The sequence below is a fragment of the Tyto alba genome, unplaced genomic scaffold (assembly GCF_018691265.1).
Source record: "Tyto alba isolate M040663 unplaced genomic scaffold, T.alba_DEE_v4.0 Super-Scaffold_1000006, whole genome shotgun sequence".
Classification (NCBI taxonomy): Eukaryota; Metazoa; Chordata; class Aves; order Strigiformes; family Tytonidae; genus Tyto; species Tyto alba.
Genome location: NW_024881272.1, coordinates 18,549,619 through 18,569,991, shown reverse-complemented (window position 1 = coordinate 18,569,991; position 20,373 = coordinate 18,549,619). Strand labels below are relative to the sequence as shown.

The window sequence follows — 20,373 nt, the reverse complement described above, 5'->3', positions numbered from 1 at the left end:
AAATATCTGAGGGAACTGCCCTTGTGAATAAAATCTAATTCATAAATATGCAATGCAGTTGAACAATTACACATCTCATTCACTGAATACAGTTTAACAAAGTATATGTTAACAATATTAAATTTATTTTTAAAACACTCAACTTGGTTGAGTAATACAGCCTTCCTTTTTGTGTTAAGGGCTACATATCCAATAAGGAACTACATCTTTCACCCTCAAAGCCTGTCATATGAATAACGGGATCATGTCATTTGAGATAATATGCATAAAATTTAAACACAAAAATAATATTTCTATAAAAATAACATTTTTAGCTTGCACAAAGTTCTATACTTTATTAATCTACTTGTATCTGTATATCCTAACAAAAAAGCTTTCATAGTACAATGCATGCAGATTTATGGAAATTCAGATTTATTTACAAGAAATCAGAAATGAATTTTTCTTACTAACTTAAACTGAAAGAAAGCCTTCATTTAAGTGACTTAATCATACCCAGAAAGCATGTAATAAAATAATGACCTCTATTACAGATCATAAATACCAATCAAATCTCTACAAAATAATGATCAAACCAGATAATAAGTCTGATTACATTCAAAATCCTGTGCTTCTACTGTGTTTTATTTCTAGAGTGTGAAATAGAAATTGACTTATGAGAAGATGCTGGGCCAACAACCGAGGGGAGTCTAAGTAAATTGAAGAATGCCAATTAAGCCTGGAGGAAGTCTAAATTGGGGTAGCTTACCTCTTCTTCCAGACCCCTCACTGTGCACATCATAACAATTTAGACCCCCTTGAGACTCACTTAGACATATGCACTGAGACTTAGTTACTTACTTAGGCAAACTACTTAGTAACGTGTAAGTTCCATATTGCCTCTGAATATGATGCACAGATTCTAAGTCCAAATTAGTATAGCTCATATTCCAAGAGGTCAGAAGAGAGAAGTAAATAAAGAAAAACAACTAAGTAGAAAGAAACTGTAAGCTAAAAAAAAAAAAAAAAAAAAAAAGCCACCTCTCCAGTCATCTTTTTCTGGTTTGCCAGCATGTGAGGTACGCCAGTGTAGCAAATGGTGCAAGTAGGCCTGCGGAGCTTAACAGATTCCAATGTTTCAAAAGCTGGTTCCAACAGGGTCTCATAACCCAGTGTCTCCCAAAGCTCTGGGATGTGCTAACAACTATCTTTGACCTACAATCACATATCTGCATGTTGGGATCTTTTTTTAGCTATGGTTTTGTTCTTCCTGCTTTTCTTTCTGACAAAAGCATGAAGTATTGACATGCTAACCTCTCTCAGCCTTCCATAAGAGAAATACAAGATTAACTGCTCCAGATTTCTGCAATTTCCAATTAACAATTGTGATTTCATAATTTGTATGTCAAAGTCTTTACACTTTCAGGGCAAGACTTCCTATCCCAACAGCAAGAATCTAGTCTCCCTCAAAATATTAAATTCTAGATACTAAAGATAAAGGGCATATCATTATAACAAGGTGAGGAGAGATGTAAGCCTCTCTCTGTGCTCCAAACTGGCTGAAACAAGATAGCTCTGGGGCAGAAGATGTAATTTAAAACTACAATAACCACTACTTTAGCATTGTATTAGGATACATGAAGACTCCTATTTCCAATCAGGATTCTCAGTAAGTTCCACACAGCAGACACTTGCAATCACTATAGGAAGTAATTTCTCCTATATAACTAATAGAGCCTTACTCAGGTTCTGTTCCAACTCTCCCTCGGGAGATACTGAGTATTACCTTGTACTCATCTTTCCTGTAACCACCACACCACAAGTTATGCTGCAGGGGAGGAAACTCCCTTGTTCACCTTGTGCTGTTCTAATGGAATCCACTCTGCAAAGCTTGATTAGCAAGAGAAGGAACAGAGCAAGCATGTCTACAGCTTAGATGTCAGAGCTCTTACTTGTGACACAGGAAATTTGATTTTCAGTCCCTCTGCACAAGCATTAATAGGGACAGAGTCTGAATATACAGTGAGAGATTTACTTCTATGCATAGAATTTGAGATACTTACAATACCACCCTAAAATACTGTCTGGGATTCACAATTGGAATAGTCACCCACTGACAGTATTATCAATGGGTTCTCCAAACTTTCCATTTCACTGTCTCCGTTCAGTATAAAAAAGCCTGGGCTTGTTTGCTCAGTAGCTGTACAGATCCTACAGTAATAACAACCATAAACATCTTAGATATTGCACTGGTGATTCATGATGATGTGAACAGGTTGTACTAAATTCCTAACCTGTTAGAGGAAAATTAAAAGCTTCTCATTTTGCTAACAAAATGTTGTGATTGCCCGTTGGCTCCATCCCAGCACAGTCTCAAAGAATAGCCTGAAGCCATTCAAATAGCCTTCAATAAGCCTGAATATCTGTTTTTGATCCCCACATTTAAAAACTAGAAATCTAACTGAAAGCCAAGTGCTGATTAATAGTGACATCAAAGTCAAGGCTTTAGAACATGTTTAATCAGTAGAATGAGGTCTGTATGGGCTAGGTACCTAATTCAAATCCATTGCCTATAATACGTAAAGCTACAGAAATGACTAAGGTTTCCAGGTTACAAAGAGCCAAGAGAGCGAGTACTGAAAAGGTGGAACAGATAAGAACCGAACGCAGAGACAGCACAGAAAGCCATCACAGGCTATGTAAATGGAAGAAACTTTAAGAACATATTAAGAGCATTGTTGAAAAGTAAATAGGAATTTCCTTTATATACATCAAAGACAATGGCTCCATCACCAATCCACTGTCTAGGCAGAGGAGAATAAAACCTAATGAGACTGAAAGTTAGAGAGGAAGATGGTACAGCACCTTTTCTGCCCACTTACCGTCACCTTAAATAGTCTCTTATTTGCTGGACATATGTATACACATCATATATTGCAGCACATTTTAGAAATAACCAAGGAAGCCCACGTGCAGGCTAAACTAGTTCAAATTCAACACAGTTTTCTCAGTAGAACCCTGGCCTACCACTGGTCAGTTGGTGCCCATGCGGAGACTCTGGAGAGCCTCCCTGCGTGCAGGTTCGGCTGCAGCTTGCTTCTACCTGAGGCAGCGGCTCCCGTTACACTCTGTCGGAAAGCAATTTGCTGTCCATAAAAGTAGGCATGTAGACTTCAAAGTAAAAATGTTGCTGTGACATGCTATCACTCCACTATGAGCACTGTGGGCACGTTGACATCAGCAAGCCACTATGCTAACGCCTGAGCCTTAAACACAGCCCCCTTCTGATTACAACGACAGAAACCATGCTAAGAGTGAACTCGAAAACATAACTTTTGGGGAAGGCTCAAAATACCATAAGCAGGTCTGGAGTATCATAATAATGCTTTGGGAAGGTGATATTAGTGCCTAGAAAGGGCTCTGGACAACTAGAGGTTGTGTGGTAAACAGAATCAATCCACAGTTATTCAGGGAATCAGTAGCTGGTGGGGGAAGCTGCAGTGAGCTAGTTCTCTGAAAAGAGCTTATGGACAACTATGGGGGAACCATAACTGCACGTCGCTCCTATCCAATACAGCATTTTAGCACTAAAATTCCAATAATAAATGCTAATTGAGAAGTATTTAATAATTGAATACTAAGTAATAATGTAATAGTGTACTCTGTTTACAAGTATCTGTATACAATATGCTCTTTTAATACCATAAACAGCATCCATTTGCTTGTCAGTGCTGTTCTTTAGGAGAGAAATCAGTGTAGCAGCCATGCAGTACTGTAGTAGCTGCTACAAAGTAGTCGAGGCCTTATGAACTCACCCTGAAACATACTACTATACATATTGATTCTGAGTATAAATATTGTTACATAGCATAACTTTATCAATTTAATTTTTAAAACTCCATCAAAATAATTTGGAAATTTACGTTTTTCAAAAATTGAGCAAGATGCCTTATTAACCACATTTGTTTTTATCTAAAAAAAGTCGGGTTCCTCACATTCTACAGTAGCTGTTTCTATATGAGACTGCCAGTACTCAGAGTAGAGGTTGCCTTATGTTACACACATGCAACACAATATACATATTTATCCCTCATATAATATTAATAATAAAATAGCAGAAACAGAAAACCTTAACATGAGCTCAGCAAAACAGTCTAGAAGGAGAAAAAAGGCGGATTAATCATATGTGAAACAAAACTCTTTATGAGTAAGGAGCTGGGCTCGAAATTGACCTAAGTTTTCTCCCATAAGATGTGTTGTTGAAGAGCATTATCCTTTCCTCTGTAGGTGAGATACTAATATTAAGTGTTATAGCAAAGATCCTGCAGAAATGGTTCACACTCTTGAATAGTTCTTCCAAATACCCTATCACATACAGAGTGGATCTGGTTTTCCTCATGTTTTGAGGCATGGGAAAACATGGGGCATGCTTATCCTCAGAGAGTTGGCCCTATCCCCAACTATGCAGAATTAACATTATGATCTTCTCTATAGAGCTATGAGGGTGAAAGGCTTCTCTCTGCTTTCTCTCTAGCCTCTACAAGTCAACATAGTAATTGAGTAAATTGAGGATACCTTCTAAGACAGCTTTTATGTACCGTATATAAACTGGGCAATTAGGGAATTTGTCAATAAGAGCATACACTAGAGACCACAGACATATTGGTAAAATGAAATGCTTGATACACCTCTTAGAAATGTACTTGAGGAAAGGCCTGCAACTGGGGCAGTTATGAAAAGCTACCACTGGGTGTCAGGTAATAGAGAAAGGCTAATGATAAATGGCAAGACTGAAAAAATGCCAAATGCAGACACACAGGGATTGCTCATAGAATTTCTTTACCCACAAGTATCTATCCAGACTGTAGAGGGCTGCAAAATGACTCCAGCACGGTGAAGCTTAAATGCGACAGGAGGCAGGACTAAGCCTGTGCAGGATGGCGGGGAGAGGCTAGGCTCATTTCTGATAAAGCAGGAAAGCATTAATCAAGGTAGGCAGATATTTTGGAGCAATTTGCCAACAAATGAGTGGTGTGGACAGGCCTTGAGCACATTGAGTGAGCAACTGAACCTTGGCTTGCTCACATGCCCCTTGCATTGGCCAAATACAGGGAGTGAAATGGAGCCAACTTCACACCTGGGCTGATTCTAATTTAGGGCCTCAGATAGGTTTAGGTCTTGGTGGTGACTGAGAATATGCCTTATTAAGATGGCTACCACACATTTCTAGTTCCCTGCTTTGTACTGCATACCCTCACGAGTGCCTGGTAGCAGCCCTGTTTGCTTTGCGGCTGCCTTCATGATGAGGGCTCTCAGCTTTCATGGCTGCTGGAAACATCAAAAACAGTCCCAAAGCACAGTCTAGCATATAGTCATCTTTAGGCCACTCCCCAGTGTTAGAGTTATTATATTTTGCCATTTTCCATTCAGGGAAGACAAGATATGCGGTATCAAGGCTCTCAAGCCAATTCTCCCTCCTCAGAGTCACATCAGAGCAGCTCCAGCCTGCTTGGGACAGCATCATTTTATATTTGTCCTACTCATGGGCTTTAGTCCCAGCTGCAGCAGTAATTAGTTCCTTGCTTACATATTTTACCATTTGCTGTTGTCTGGAATCTACATTTGTCATTTATCTGTCTCTGAGTGATTCAGCGTCCTATGTTACATGTGGAGGGACAACGAGAGCGCTTGCTCTGAAGGTGTAGCACAGACCTTGCTCTATCAAATGCCTGGGCACTGATATACTACAGAGCTCATAGCAATCCCTGGCAGTGGGGTCATTCACCATAAATATTCAACAGAAAGATGCTTGGAAAATAGTGATACCGAGATAACTAAGGGTGATAGCTCTAGAGAAATAAATTACCCCCAAAGCCTGTATGATTTCCTGCCTCATACACTGAAGCATCAAGACACAGAATAGCCTTATTAATAGCTTATTGTGAGGGAGATTTGGGACTGGGGGTTTATTTTGCTGAGAGACACCAAACATCTTGAGAGAGATAATATACTTTATCAGGCCATATGAGAAAGCTGGAAAAAGCAACTACATTTTCTAGAACACGGGACCTGCATGAAGTCATTTAATGTTTTGATCCTTTGAACATCACCTCTCTTGGCTCAGTTTGGGCACTGCATCTTTCCAAAGGCACTAAATGATTTGGCTCTGCACGAGATGAATAAGAATACAACAACTAAAGATTTATTCTTGAATAGAATGCTGAGGAATGAGTAATATACCTCTTTTTCCACTAATTTCTATAATAGGTTCTAATTAAATATGGCAAAGAAAAAGATAGGTAGGTTGCCTCATTCAGAAACAAGTAGATCATCCAAGCAACAAATTTGTGGTACGGCAGTTTGGCATTTACCTCTAGCCTAGAAATTTGTACCAATTATCTTACCATTAGTGGAACATGGTACACACAGATTGCATACTCCAGGCATGTAATTTCAAGGGCAGGAAAGGCATATCAAAACCATCATTTTCTAATTCTGTAGATGAGGGTTTGTTTACACAATCTTATACCATTTCAGATGAATGGAAGCAAGATCAGTAGAAAAAATACGCTTTCCTATAGATAATGTGAGCCTCAGCAGGCCTATTTCTTAAGGCTTATATTAATGTCAATACAAGTTTAAAGGGATTACCCATAGGATACTCTTGAAAATAAGATGTCACATTTCAATGAATTTAACCCAAGGCACAAATTTTTAAGTGTACACTATAAATATTAAATAAATTTGTCTACTCTCTTGTAGCTGCTGATTATTGTTTGAGAAATATTTCAACTTAACTAAAAACTGTGAAAATTTTGGCATGTGCCAAAAGAATTTTAGAATTTTGACATAAACTGTGATCTAATTAAACAATAAGACCTGACAAAACAGTCACCACTGTCTGATAATCACCTCCTGGGGCAGTTATACTAAAGCAAAGCAGAACAGACTGAGAAGGTCAGCAGCAGCACTAAGAAACCTATTACAAGAGGTCTAATCATTCTTGTAGCTCTCACTTTCTTTGTTTTATTTTTCTTCTATTTAAAAAATAAACCACACATACAGAAATATAGAAAAAACATTGTTCTGAATTATTTGCAAGTACAAAAACTCTGAAATATAACTATGTGGTCTGATAAATAGTCTCAGTCTGGCTGGCATATTATTTTGCAAATTCCATTAAAACATAATTATTGTTCTCATCTAGGATAATGAATACCAACACACTGGGGCTAAAAAGAATGTGATGGAGACAGACTGTACAAGGTATTTATACTACTGCTAGTTTATGTATCCCTCTAAAATGGAGGCCAGAATGTATACAGCTCTGCATCTTCTGTCAGATATTAGCAAAAGGTTCAAGTTCACAGTGTGGACAGAGTCTTTTTATACGGATTGCCCCAAACTGAGCTATTCACATGAAATTTAGGATTTTCAGGCATTTTACTAATGTGCAATTGAAAGTACCTAATTTCAGTGAGTTAAGCTGTGCCCATATAGTAACTCAAAATGATGGATACATTCATGGGTTAATTCAAGGTTTTTAAGTGATATACCTAAGTTTACACTGCAAAACATACTTCTGTGGCCAGCTTCCTTTTCATCCACGACAAAATAGAGCACTTTTTAAGGTACAGAATTAATCTAGGGAGATATTTATATTACTTCTTTTTTATAATGCAGTTAAGTAACTGGAAACACAGCACAGGCATCTCCTCATGGAGCTGACAGAAATATAGCATTTCTCTTTACAGACCAGCAGTAGGGCCCATTCGTTTGTTATTTGCTCGTTCTTTGAAAGACCACTGGTTGAGAAAAATGTGCTACATACAACATCAAATTACTCTATAAATTCGATTTCTGAAGTCAATTAAAAGTTTACACATAACACAAAAAAGGTAATTCCCTGCAGAAAGGTAGGGACCATATCCTGGTATAAAGTCTCTTCCTAATTTGGAGAAAAAATCCACAGAAATACATGTACGTGCATACACTGAAACTGCATGTAACTTGCTGCTCTGTAACATCCCAGCAGCATGGCAATTATTACAGTAATCTTATGACATTTACTCCCTCTAAGGATAGGTTTTTGTATATTCCAGAAAAATTAATCCCAATATGCTAATATTTTTTTTGCTAATTAAGAATATCAGAGCACATGATATGCAAAAAATGATCCTATTTGCTTTTGTATATGCAAAAAGGATTCATTCACCCTCCTTTTCCCCTAAAACATTTTGATTTGTTTTTTAGTTTTTAAGTAGTTAATGCTATCTTTACCTGCCGACTTCCACTGGGGTTTCTGCATGGTTTAGTCTAATTACTCTTGATGCTGGACCTCTCATGCTATGAGCAACTTCAAAGGAGAAAACTAGAAAAGGGATTGCTTTTCTAAAAAGTGCAATATCAAGGAGAAAAGATAGCATTTTGTTCTCATGATATGATGGACAAATCATAGAGAAAATCTATTGAAATGATAAATGGTATAAATTTTAATATAAAACACCAGCAGAGATGCATTTTTTTTCCTGGAGTGGCTTTGAAATTATACAGTCTCTGTTTTGTCCAAATTTATTGCTAAAGCCTCTAGTTGAAAAGTTTGCCAATGAACAGAATCAAAGTAATCAGATTTTTACATTACAAGAACTAGTAAAATCTTGGTTCACAGCTATGATTTCCTAATGAAGCACCAGCACCTATAAATGAATATAATTTCCTGCCTCAAGGCTCCCCTGTGTTTTAAGTACAGCGCCCGTTTATCCATCAGCACTGACCAGATACTGTTGGATTATGATCTGCTTTTTGGACGCAGCATAAAGCAGGTCCGTTTTTTTAAGGTTTAATGTAGCATGGAGTTTATTGTATTTTTTCTGGTCAAAGGAATTTTTCCATAAATATTCCAATACATCCCAATCAAAACATAGTTTTGGTTCCTAGAGCAAACTTTTTTTCCTGATCAACAATTGGTGCTTTATTATTAATCCAAACAAATATACGTGTTAAAGCAACGTTATGATGTTTTGATTAGAAGATGCAGACTGGCAGTCAGTCACTCAGTGGTACTGATCAGAGGGAACAAATTTAAGCTAAGGTTCCAGAACAAATTCAAACCAAAATTATGTCAGCTTCTACCAATCTATGCCAAAGCCCAGTGCCCTGTTCAGTGGTGGCAGCAGGGGAATGAAAGTACCACAGCTGCCCAAAACGTGTGCTATACAGCCAAGCAGCAAATGGCCAGAGCAATAGAGGAATGCACTGATTCAGCAGCCGCTAACAGCAAGGCTCATATGAAATCCCAACCACAAATTAAATTAATCTCCTTCCATCATCAGAAAACACCAAAGGAAGGCAGAGTGCAACGAGCCATGCTGAAACAAGAAAGTGTTATTTATATCTTCCAGACCCAGCACTGGTGAATTTGGCCCTTCATCTATAAATTACCCATTTATGCCTTTAATAGGTATTTCAGGGCCAATGATTTGTAAGACAAAAAAGAGGGTTGAGACTCATGCAATAGCTCAGTGCAGTTATGTGTTAACCAATAGGTTCAGCCTTCGCCCTAAATTTTCTGGGCCAAACTATAGCATTAATCAGAGTGCAGTTAACCAAGTTGCAGGGCTATATTTGAAGGTAGAAGTTAGTTCCCTGTTTGGTGGGTTTCAGTGTCTTCAGTAGCACAATATGTTCCCAAGCATTATTTCCATGCATTTGTCAAGATTTGCGGGCTTCTGGAAAGAACATATGTTTGAGACCATTTTGTAGTTTATTATATCCCAGCATCTGAGGTGTTAACTTGTTTCATTGTTGGTCTGAGTGGAAATCTGGCAAACAATGGGATTTTTAAATGATCAAATAAAAATAATAAAAAGCTTTCTTACATTGTAAACCATTCTTAAGCATTATTTTTTTGGCATTTTGTAAATGTAAAAATAACCAGATTTTAAAAAAAAGCAATAGTTTATAATTATATGGGTAAGTTCATCTTAAAGAGCAGGTTGTCTGTCTAAGTTACAACTCCTAATAAACGTGGATTTATAATAAAACTAATGACAAACATTAACCACAGAGGTGTCAGCAGGTACCACTGTAATTATTACTGTGAACCGCTTATTGACAGCTGTAACAAATTCTAGCAGACAGAAGCTGGAATCTTAAGGGTAGCAACTGGACTACATGTAAGTACTATTAGATACTAACTAGTAAGAACTGTCAGGCTGGCCTTACTTCAAAACATAAGGAAAATATCCCCAAAAGGAAGACTTTTTTTTTAGCTCATCCCTCTTCCTTTTTCTTGAAAGAGCTTAACAGGCTGCAAAAAATTTCTGAGTAGTGGTCATTAGGGTGACGTAAAGGGCTGCAGTCTGCTCTCCAGTACTGCGTTCAGAGAGAATCAGCCTACAAACAAGTTACCATAGGGTAACCCAGGGTGTGAACTTAACAGTGCATCAGCTGCTCTCCGGTAATTGCCTGTGTGCGTGCTTTTATCGTCTGGTTACTTCAAGGTTGTTTATCTTTCTTTCATAGAGAGGTAAACTGCCTTGAATTATCTGATTAGCTGAGGGGCAAGAGGGTGCAGATGGGCTGACCCTCTGAAGCAGGTGATGTGCTGTGGGTCCACACTCTCCCTTACCCCACAGTAACGGGCTCTGAGTTCTTCCAGCTCCAGTGACCTAACTCCAGCTGAGTGGTGTGACTCAGGATTTACATCACTGGATCTGTGAGCAATCCTGAGCCGTTACTCTTCATCACACAGGGCCAAACTGTATCATCAATTTTTAAGTCTAAGTCCCAATTGGAATCAGTTAAGAGATCAGCCTAAAAATCAATGACACAATATGGCCCAGAGATAGCAGCAATCCTTCCTGTAGATCTCACATCTTTGCTTTTAAATCTCCTCTCTTGGGCAGACCTGGCTTGTTTTGTTCTACCTCTACTATATCTGAGTAAAAATCAGAGATGGGTCCACAGTAAAACATGGTGCCTGAATTCCAGTCACCTGGATATCTCTGATATTTGAATTCAGACCTTGGCTCTCATTTTGTACATGGTCCTAACGTCACACAGATGGCCACATCCTACACTTGCTGATTCTCCTGAGTGCTGGGGGAATGCAAATTCTCTACTAATGATGGCAAAGAGCAACAGAAGTAATTTTCAAGCAATTTTCACTACTTTGCAAGATCACGTACTTATCACTATGGGATAAGACACTATGATACCTCTTAAAATGGAAAGTCTCACTCTGACCTTCTACCTTCAGCCCTTGCAGAGCTCCAGAGCAGCCGAAGAACCTCTCTGTTTGGGACTTCCACTTTGGTTTCACACCTGAATGCCAAGAGTTCAGCTCTGCATCTGTCTCTGTAACTGGAAAGAAGAATGTCTTCTTAATAGCAGTCTCCATGAGTGTATCTTCCTGAATGAAAGACACACAGTTATCTTTCAGCAGTGCAAAGGGTTTATGGGTTCTCCCTGTTCAGCTGCCCGTGCTCATAAGCTGCTACTCAAAGAAGGTGGTATGTGGATGTCTCATTTAAACATGATCAAGATGATTGACAGGTGGAAGCTCACAAATTCAATGAAAAGTACCAGGGCAGTACAGATTTCTTAAACTAAGTGCATTTGGCTAGTTTTTAAAATAGCAATATATTTTGGAGACAAAAATGCCACTGTCAAGGCTGGCTATAACTTCTGTGAGGTGAAAAAGATTAAAAAGATTTTTGGCATTCTTGCCATAGGGACGCCACCCCACAAGCATACCACAGCAACCTCCACCTGCAGGGGTGAGAGTCGGACCGTGTGTGTCTGTGCATGTAGGTGTACACATGCCCACACTTGGTTTCTCAGCCAAAGTGGATTTAGAATCCCGTGGCTAAATTCTGTGCTCATTTACACCCCCTCTAATCCCAGCAAAATTAGTGGGAACGCAGGCATGTGAGGCAGCACAGAGCTGGCCTCCAGGCTGTGTGATTCCATTCAATAAACACACTGAGGCACTTGTGTTGAATGAATGCTTTTACCTTCTCCCTTTAAACCTGATATTTTAGATATTAAGAGAAAATAATTACATCCTCCTCCTGGGAGGTTTATTTCAAATCCTTGCTAGGGCCCCACTGTGGCCAGTGCTTACATTTTTCAAAATTGATTTTAGGCAGTATAAATAGTCTGAAGCTGCACGTGACATTTCCTCACCCTAACAATGACATACTATTGCGGAAATGTTTCCGAATGCAACACGTGGTTTTGGTTTTTGGCACCACTTATTCATTAACCCTTTTGTCCTACACCAATAAGTGATACCTTTACCACGTGAACAAACTTATTACTTTTGACAATTAGAAGAGGGCCTCAGATTAATATCATAGTATACAGGCTCATGCTTAAAAGTGGTTGTGGTCCTGTAACTTCTTAACTTACTGCTTGTCAGCTGAACAACAGAAACAGATCACGCATGTGCCTTCAGCTAGTCCTAAAGGTGGACTAAAATACATCAGTTTAAATCACCTTCCTCGTATTGCCTGCTCCTCTCAAACTGCATGCATGAACACTCTCCGTTGAGAAGCAAATCAAATCAATTTACCCCCTATTTCATATAAAAACTGTTCTTAGCAATTCTTTGTTAAGGTGAGGGAAGAACATTTTAATTCTTAAATTTGCTTAATTATTTCTATTTCTGACTCTGTTTCTGGACAGCTAATCTGGGGAAAAAAATAAAAGAAAAAGACAACCCGTCTCTCATGAAATAGGCTTTGACTACTAGAGCTTATGTTAATTTAAAAATAAAAATCAATGTAAGTCTTTATTTCTAGGCTGGTATTCTAAGCCCATAAATGCAGGGTAAAAGGCATATATATGAAGAAAAACCTATTTAGTAACTTTAATGATTGAGCTGTGTGGATCAAAGGTATTCAGCACGTTGTAACTTCTGGAGGTAAATGCTCCAAGTTATAATTTTTATGCTTGATATTTACACAGACCTCTTTCTGCTGCAAGCCACAGAGACTCTGTCCATCCTTTCAGCTTTCACCTTTCTTCCTATTTCTATATATGTATTTTTAAATCCAGGATGTCATGAGGTGACAAAATGCTTATGATGATTGATGTAAATACTTTAAATGTGAAAGCAAATAGCTACTATCCCAGCTGAGCACCATGACCACTAATAGCTTGCCTAAAATCAACTTCTGAAGATGAGAGGCACTGATGAAACAGTACAGAGTGTTTCATCATTCCACAGCTTGAAGGCTGAGTCCAATACAAACGTCTTAACTAACCTGGCAAAATCTGCAGAGCTCTGCGAGGAACTCTAATGTTAGTGGCCTTCTTACTTCCACCACATGCAGAACCGGCTCACTACTTCAATTAAAATGTAATCTTAAAGGAAAATCCCCAAAGGCCAATTTCAGTAGAAAAACACTTCTACAGATTTTTATTGGCTCTAGACATGGCCACCGATACTCCTAGCCGTGTCTTGATATGATTTTGGTCTGAAGAAGTCTGAATGCTTTAAATCCCTGAGCTTAAAACTCCTTCCTATGAGCTGAATTTAAAACACATGGGTGTGACTGTGCTATGCACACAAACACACATCAGTGAAAACAGCAGCGACTGCCCTTTGCTAAAACATTTGTCTATTGATTTTGTTACAGTATTAGTTACAGCCATATCGTGAGTCTATGCTGTAAATCTGTTGCTGTTTAAATGATAGTATAAAACTCAGATCATATTGATGTTGCGGGTAAATGATGTTTTAGCTCAGTGAGTTGCTGGAACAACGCTTAGCCAACTCTCTGAATTACTGCACTTCCTAGAAATTCTGTACTTCTGGAATGTGAGCAGAGTTTCAGTCTCTGGTTTTCTAACGTTACAGTAGCTGCTTAGCAAGAGCTCCTTTCTTCCACAATAAGCCTTTTCCATGAGTATTTCAGTTTGCTATATTTCATTAACACTTGTGTGTGCATGCACACATATGCATGCACACATTTAGTTGTTTATTTATAAAGCACAGGATTCAATATGATAATGTTGTATCAAAAAGAATCCAGGAGACAGCAGCAGTAAAGAATTTGGCCTGAAAACCTTCCATCAAACATCTTGAAGTGAAGTTGCTTTGTTTGTTACACTGACCTACATGAGCTGTTATTGCCATTTGGCTCTGAATTATTAACAATCAGTAGAAAGATTTAGCACCTCTTCAACTCCATCCTTGTCTGTATCCTCCAAGATAAAAACAGTTTACTCTCTGTGTTAGTTAGAAAACATCTGTGAGCACCCCAGCACTCAGCTTCTAGTGATAACCTTGTTAGTGCTCCATATAACTACATGTAACCACTCAGCATGACAACCTTTAGCATTTCTCTTTATGAATAATTTTGTTATACCACATCCATTTTCATGTGCTCTTTATTACAGCATGCGACTACATTTATTAGAGTCCCCATAAGAGAATTCTTCTTCTTGTTATCCTTAATGGTACCATGTACTGCCCTCTCTGGACTAGAAGCTTGACACTTTTCAAATCCCATTCACTAGGGGTTTTTTCACATTTTTTTTTAAATTCCTGCAAAGAATTTCATAGGTGGAAAAATACTTAAATAAGTACTCAACACACATATAAGAAGCAAGTTAAACACAGAAGGAAGAATTTCAGAGGAGTGTAGGATGAAAATGGAGTGGAAGGTGAACTCTCTGTTACTTCAATATAACATTTTATGTGGGAACACTGTGATTTTTCAACCAAAAATTTAATTTTCTCTTGACTGACAAATGAGACCAAATCTTGGACCTATCCACAAACTTTTTTTTGGGACCAGTTACCAATTTATTTACCATATAAACTGGAAAATTGACAACAGAGTAGGAAAAAAAGACTAGATGTACTGCTCTACTTTCACTAAGGTGACAAAAAGGACCAATTACAGAATTTGAGGGGAAATGTAATGCTATTTGTGGTGTATTTTCATATCCCTAAATCTGGTTTCATTCAAAAATATCATGACCTTCAGGGCATGCTTTAAAGCCTAATGTTCCCAGGCATTTAATAGAGATTTGTAGGTGGGAACCAGGACCCAAGCTCCTTCCTCTTTGCTAATAAAGATGATACACTTTGGGAAATTGAGGTGTCAGGGGGAAAGGTTCTTGAGCAAACTGGTAATTATAAAAACAATGAGTCATCAGGAACAGATGATGACATTACACCAAGAGTTCAGAAGGCCTAGCAGCTAGGCTGCTGGCAAAAGGCAAGCTCTTACCTGAGAAAGGTACTGTTCCAAAGCAGTCAGGCCAAGTGAATATCACCTCTTCAGTGCATAAGTGACATCTCAGAATGATCAGGGAATTAGAGCCTTGTATCATCCATCATATGTCTGACCATCTGAATTTGGTAAACTGGTTCAAGTAATAGGAAATTGTACCTCACTTAATTTCTTGTGATTCATCATGTCTGTGCCAGTATCACAGTAGCTAAGGAAAGCTGCTTGACACAGGGTAACTCCAGTTAGAAAGGGCCTATGATAACTTTTTTCATGAGAAGCTACTAAGGAAGCCAAATGGTTAGGAAGACATACACTGCAGGGGTAAAAATCTGTGTAGCAGAAAGTTGACTACAGCATTCAGGTCAATTTGCTGTGTAACAAAAGGCTAACTATTGAAGGTCTCATGTTCTGTACTATACCTCTAGTTATTTAATTGTCTACTAATGCTTTGGGAGGTCCAGGAGCAGTGAAATGGCAGCAAGAGTATTTAACTTACGACAAAGGAAGACCGTGATGATACGCTGAGACATCAGAAGAAGCTATGCGAATGGACAAGAGATTAATTGTTGACAGTTGTGAAGTAATGTACATCAAAGTAAAAAATTTGCACCTTTTAAGTCAAGAGCAGGACCTAAAAAACCACAATGAAACCTCAGCAAAATCTGCAACTGCCAGAAAAGAGGGGGAAAAAAGTGTTAGGTGATTAATGAGATATAGTGAATAACAATTAGTCTGTTTGAATGCTCTGAAAAGACTAAGATTATTTACCCTAGAAGGCAGATGAACAAGAGGGGGACATATTGAAAGCATACTAATGAATGGCACAGAGAAGGTAAATCATGTCTTTTCTGTCATGACCAAGAACTAAAAAAACCTCTATCAAGTCAAAAGTTGGGAAATTCAAAACATTTTGTACCATTTATAGCCACTGGAAATAAATGAGACAAAAGACTTTTCAAAATACAAAACTGGCACAACGTCTACAGAAGGAAAGGAAAAAAAAAAAAAAACAGATTTATCAAAACTGAGTTTTGAAAATACTGTTGAAGGAATACTAAAATCCTTCCTTCCAAATTTAAATCAGTCTCAGAATATTATGTATTATCAAGACATTGAATACTGTAAGGCAGAAAAGTCATTCCATACCTTCCTAATGCAGGACAAATGTAGCCACTTGTTATCTCAAGTGTCTGCCATGGATCACTGTCAGAGACAAATCTAAAGTACTTTCCAGAGTGCAGACAGCTCCATTTCTTTGTTTTGATTGTATTTATTTCAATTTGCCAAGCAGGCAGGTCAACACTGCAGGATCAGTAACCAACTAATAGCAGATGAACGTTAAACTATCTGCTGTCACTAAATAATGATATATTCACAATGTTCATAATGGAGAAGGTGGTTATTTTGTTACATGGACTATAATTCAGACCCTCCTTTGTACTCTTTTGGCCGTGAGAAACAGTCCACTTCTCCAAATGCTGCAGGTGCTGATACTTAAGCCAGTCATTAAGACTCTGCTCTTCACACACACTGAAGACTTGCCTAGCTATATCATACAGAAGAACTCAGTGTTTGCAGAGTGCTACAGACTTGACTTGATGTGGTATGAAAACTGATAGTCACCTTAGGACTCAACTACAAGAATACAAAAATGAATGCCACAATACTTTGAAACACGTTTTTCACTGTAAATTTCCAAATAATATTTTTCAATATTCATAACAGAAAAATAGTTGGCAAAGTAGTAATATTTTTTGTAAAATTACTATTAAGATTTCATATGCTCTAATGTCAAGTTTTGTGAAGGAGAACCCAAAAATCTGCTGCAGTCCATGTGGAGAGGACATCTGGGCCTTTCATTCACACTCCAAAGTCTCACATTTATTTAAAAATGAATAAGCTTATAGTTTGTATAATTTCAAAGAAAAAAAAAAAAAAACATAATACAAACCAAGTAAAACAAATGCAGATAGATTTGCTTGAGTTTGGAAGGAGCCTGAAAAAGTAGCTCAAAATATAAACTGTCCTGTTCATCTCAAAATGGAAAAACTATGAAACTAAGTGATATATTCAATGTTAGCACCTGTAACTTATTCACTAGAATATACAGCAAAGGTGAGGAACGTTATTGACTAAAATCTACAGAGAATAACCCAGACTACAACATGCCTCCCTGGGAGAACATGTGTGAAAGCCTAGCTATACAGGATACAGAAGGTTAAGACAGGTATATCTTAATCAACACACTGGGGTTGGGTTGCAGGGACTCAATCTTTGAACAGTTCATGAAACAAAGTTATAAGAGCCAGTCAAAGTACATTTCCACAGCAGCTTGCAATTAGACAAGGTATGCACTGTTCAACACTACAAACAAGTTTCAATGATACCAGCAAGTTTCATGAACCAAATGCAATGGTGGTCACACGGTATTCTACAAAGTCCTCTTTTTTATGAACAAGTAATAAAGAGTTACAATGAATTTTGTCAAGATTAATGAGTAAGATGCTTAAATCATTGCTTCGTTGGTAGAGCAAAATTCAGCTTTCCAGTAAAAGTTTAAACAAATATTAAAGCTGGTCATCCGTAAGGGGGAAAACTGGGTCTATTGCTATTAGTAAAAAAGGGGTCTATTGCTACCAGTAAAAGAAGGAAGAATTGGAAAAGTCCTTCAAGAACATCACACTGCCAGTGGAAGATTATCTGTGGAAGGTTTACAGATTATTTGTACACGTCCTTGTTACATAAGAGGCTACAATGAAAATCAGATGGCTCAGCTCCTACCTTTGTCTTTATTCAGACTGATGAAATTAACCTTTAACCAATTTTGCTGTGCAAACTTCTATAAGAGAGGCATACGGATGTATGTGTCTTAGAGCTGGAACGCTTAACGACTCACTGTAATATGTTTTTCTAAATGCACTGAGAGGTACTTGGGTGAAAGGCTCTAACTATGCATATGGTATAACTGTAGGTTAACAGTAATGAAAACCTGTTTGGGTAAAAGGATTTTTCTTGCTTGCAACTCTACATGTGAAAACTGCAGGGCTAAGCAATACTGATGCCTTCAAAATTCCAAGAGAGGGGATACAGTTTTCCCCTACAGTGTCATCCAACTAGTGCACAGTAATATATGAATGAAAATACATGTATTTATAACTTTTAAATATATAATTCAAGGTACAAATTGAAGTATTTTTTTTCTTTTAAATGTCCAGGAATACATCCCATTCATAAATTAACTGTTCAAAGATTGCACTGGGACTCAGAAGACACACCAGCCACCATCTTCACAAGACAATCAGCCTACTAGGCATCCCCAGTGCTCTCTGAATGGCTCAGATACTTCTGGCAAAATAAAAGAGAAGCATCTGAGAACACTGGGGAATAATGAGCGGTGACTGGCTGCTTATGAGATGTATTAATAATATGTCTTGGAGGAAAGGTAGCAGATGACTTCATTTAATAACTTGGTTACAGTGAGTCATTGCCAGGAATGGAAAGAGGTGACCAAGCTGATCTGCTGACTTTCCATTCTGACATTCCTTATGCTATCACAGTGCCTTGTCGCCTCTGCAACCACAGGGCATGTGCAACAGCTGCACCCCAAGCACTTGCTTTGCTCACCTTTTCCCCAGTATAAGAAGAGGAAAAAGGTCAGTATCTCCTCTTGGCCACAATTCTTGACCCAAACCATGATGGGACAGGAGAGATGAGAAGGTGGCAGGGACCAGCCCATTTTAAAGATTTGATTTGCTTTGTCCATGATACTTTGCATTGCTGCTACAGGCAAGAATTGACAAGAGAGGGAGAAAACCATATCCCATAGCAAACTGATCTATCCGTTGGCTTCTCAGGAGGAGTTGGCTGTATATCCTGGAATGCTTAATGTTCAGAAAATTTATCTTGGTAAAGGCTCAGGAAAATGTATGTTTTTATTTTACCCAAAGTAAAAATATTGGTCAATGTGAAATTAAAAAGTGAAAATAATACTCCCCCTTGTAAAAAATTCCAGCCTCCTACACTCACTGTATCTCATAGACTTCTAAAACAAATAACATGCATTTTATGTGGGTTTTTTTCTACTAACATTTTATTGGTATTTATAATGTAGTACAGAAGAGACTTTTAAGAGGGAAAAAGGCAAGTTACAATAACATACCAAAGCGTTTAGAAAAGGCTGTGATTGCAGAGGACACAGACCATGCTACCTTCCTTTTTCTTTCAAGGTGAGGAACAGAAAACATCAAGCAAGTAATGCAAATCCTTTCTGTTGCCACTGAGGCACACATTGGCATAGAAAGAATATATTTCAGAAGGCCACCTTTTCAGACCTCCTATTCTGATTCAAGCAAAAAAACTATGTCTGCAGACCCGCAGAAGTAGTATATCTAGATCACCATAAACACAGGGGGTATCAAACAATCCCCAAAGCCCCTAAGCATAGTAGGCTATGCTCAGCTAAAAAAGAATATGCAGAAGGGGGAACAGCATGGGTGATAGCTTCATAACTAAACAGAGTTCAGAGTACATTTTTCTCTTAATTGCTTGAGCCAGGTGTCAGTAACTACACTGTTTGGAAAGGTGAAGTTTCTAATTATGCTTTTTATATCTCTGACCAGGTATCCAAGACATGTTTGAGATGTACCAATATGATTGCTCATGGCACTTGTTGAACATAGCAGATTTTATACCCAGAGTGCATGACTGATGTTAGCCAGTTAATCCTTCAGAATTCCCATAAATTAGCTCTCAAGACTTCTCTTCAGGAGAGTAATGGATAGTCTGTTATTTGGATTTTACAGTTATTGACACCTGACAACCTTTTTCAGCTGCCAGTGTCATCTACTGCTGTCCTAATAGGGAAAATTTAAGCAAGACCTCCTTCCCCTCCCAGCCCCAAGGACAATGGTCTTGAAATTAGAAGCTCTGGTGTCTTATTTCAAATCCAAAAGTTGTCCCTATTTAGAGGGATATCTGGTCATCTGGATTCAGACTAGACACAGAGCAAAGCACAGAGCTGCCTTTGCAAGACTGGATACAGAAAGTGATGGGCCTCCAACAAGCTAGCTGAAAGACTCAGCTGATCCTCTAATGCCCCGGGCTGGGGTGTGAGGGGCTGCCGGTACTCCACTGAGGGGTGGGC

At 38.3% G+C, this 20,373-nt stretch overlaps 1 long non-coding RNA gene across 2 annotated transcripts in view; it reads right to left on the bottom strand.

Annotated features, from left to right (window-relative positions):
• LOC116963528 overlaps positions 1–11,336 on the bottom strand; it is a 238,418-nt gene extending 227,082 nt beyond the window's left edge. For both annotated transcript variants that reach the window (XR_004408258.2, XR_004408259.2), the window contains exon 1: positions 11,227–11,336. This is a non-coding gene — a long non-coding RNA (uncharacterized LOC116963528). The remainder of the gene's footprint in view (positions 1–11,226) is intronic.
• Positions 11,337–20,373: the final 9,037 nt, after the last annotated feature.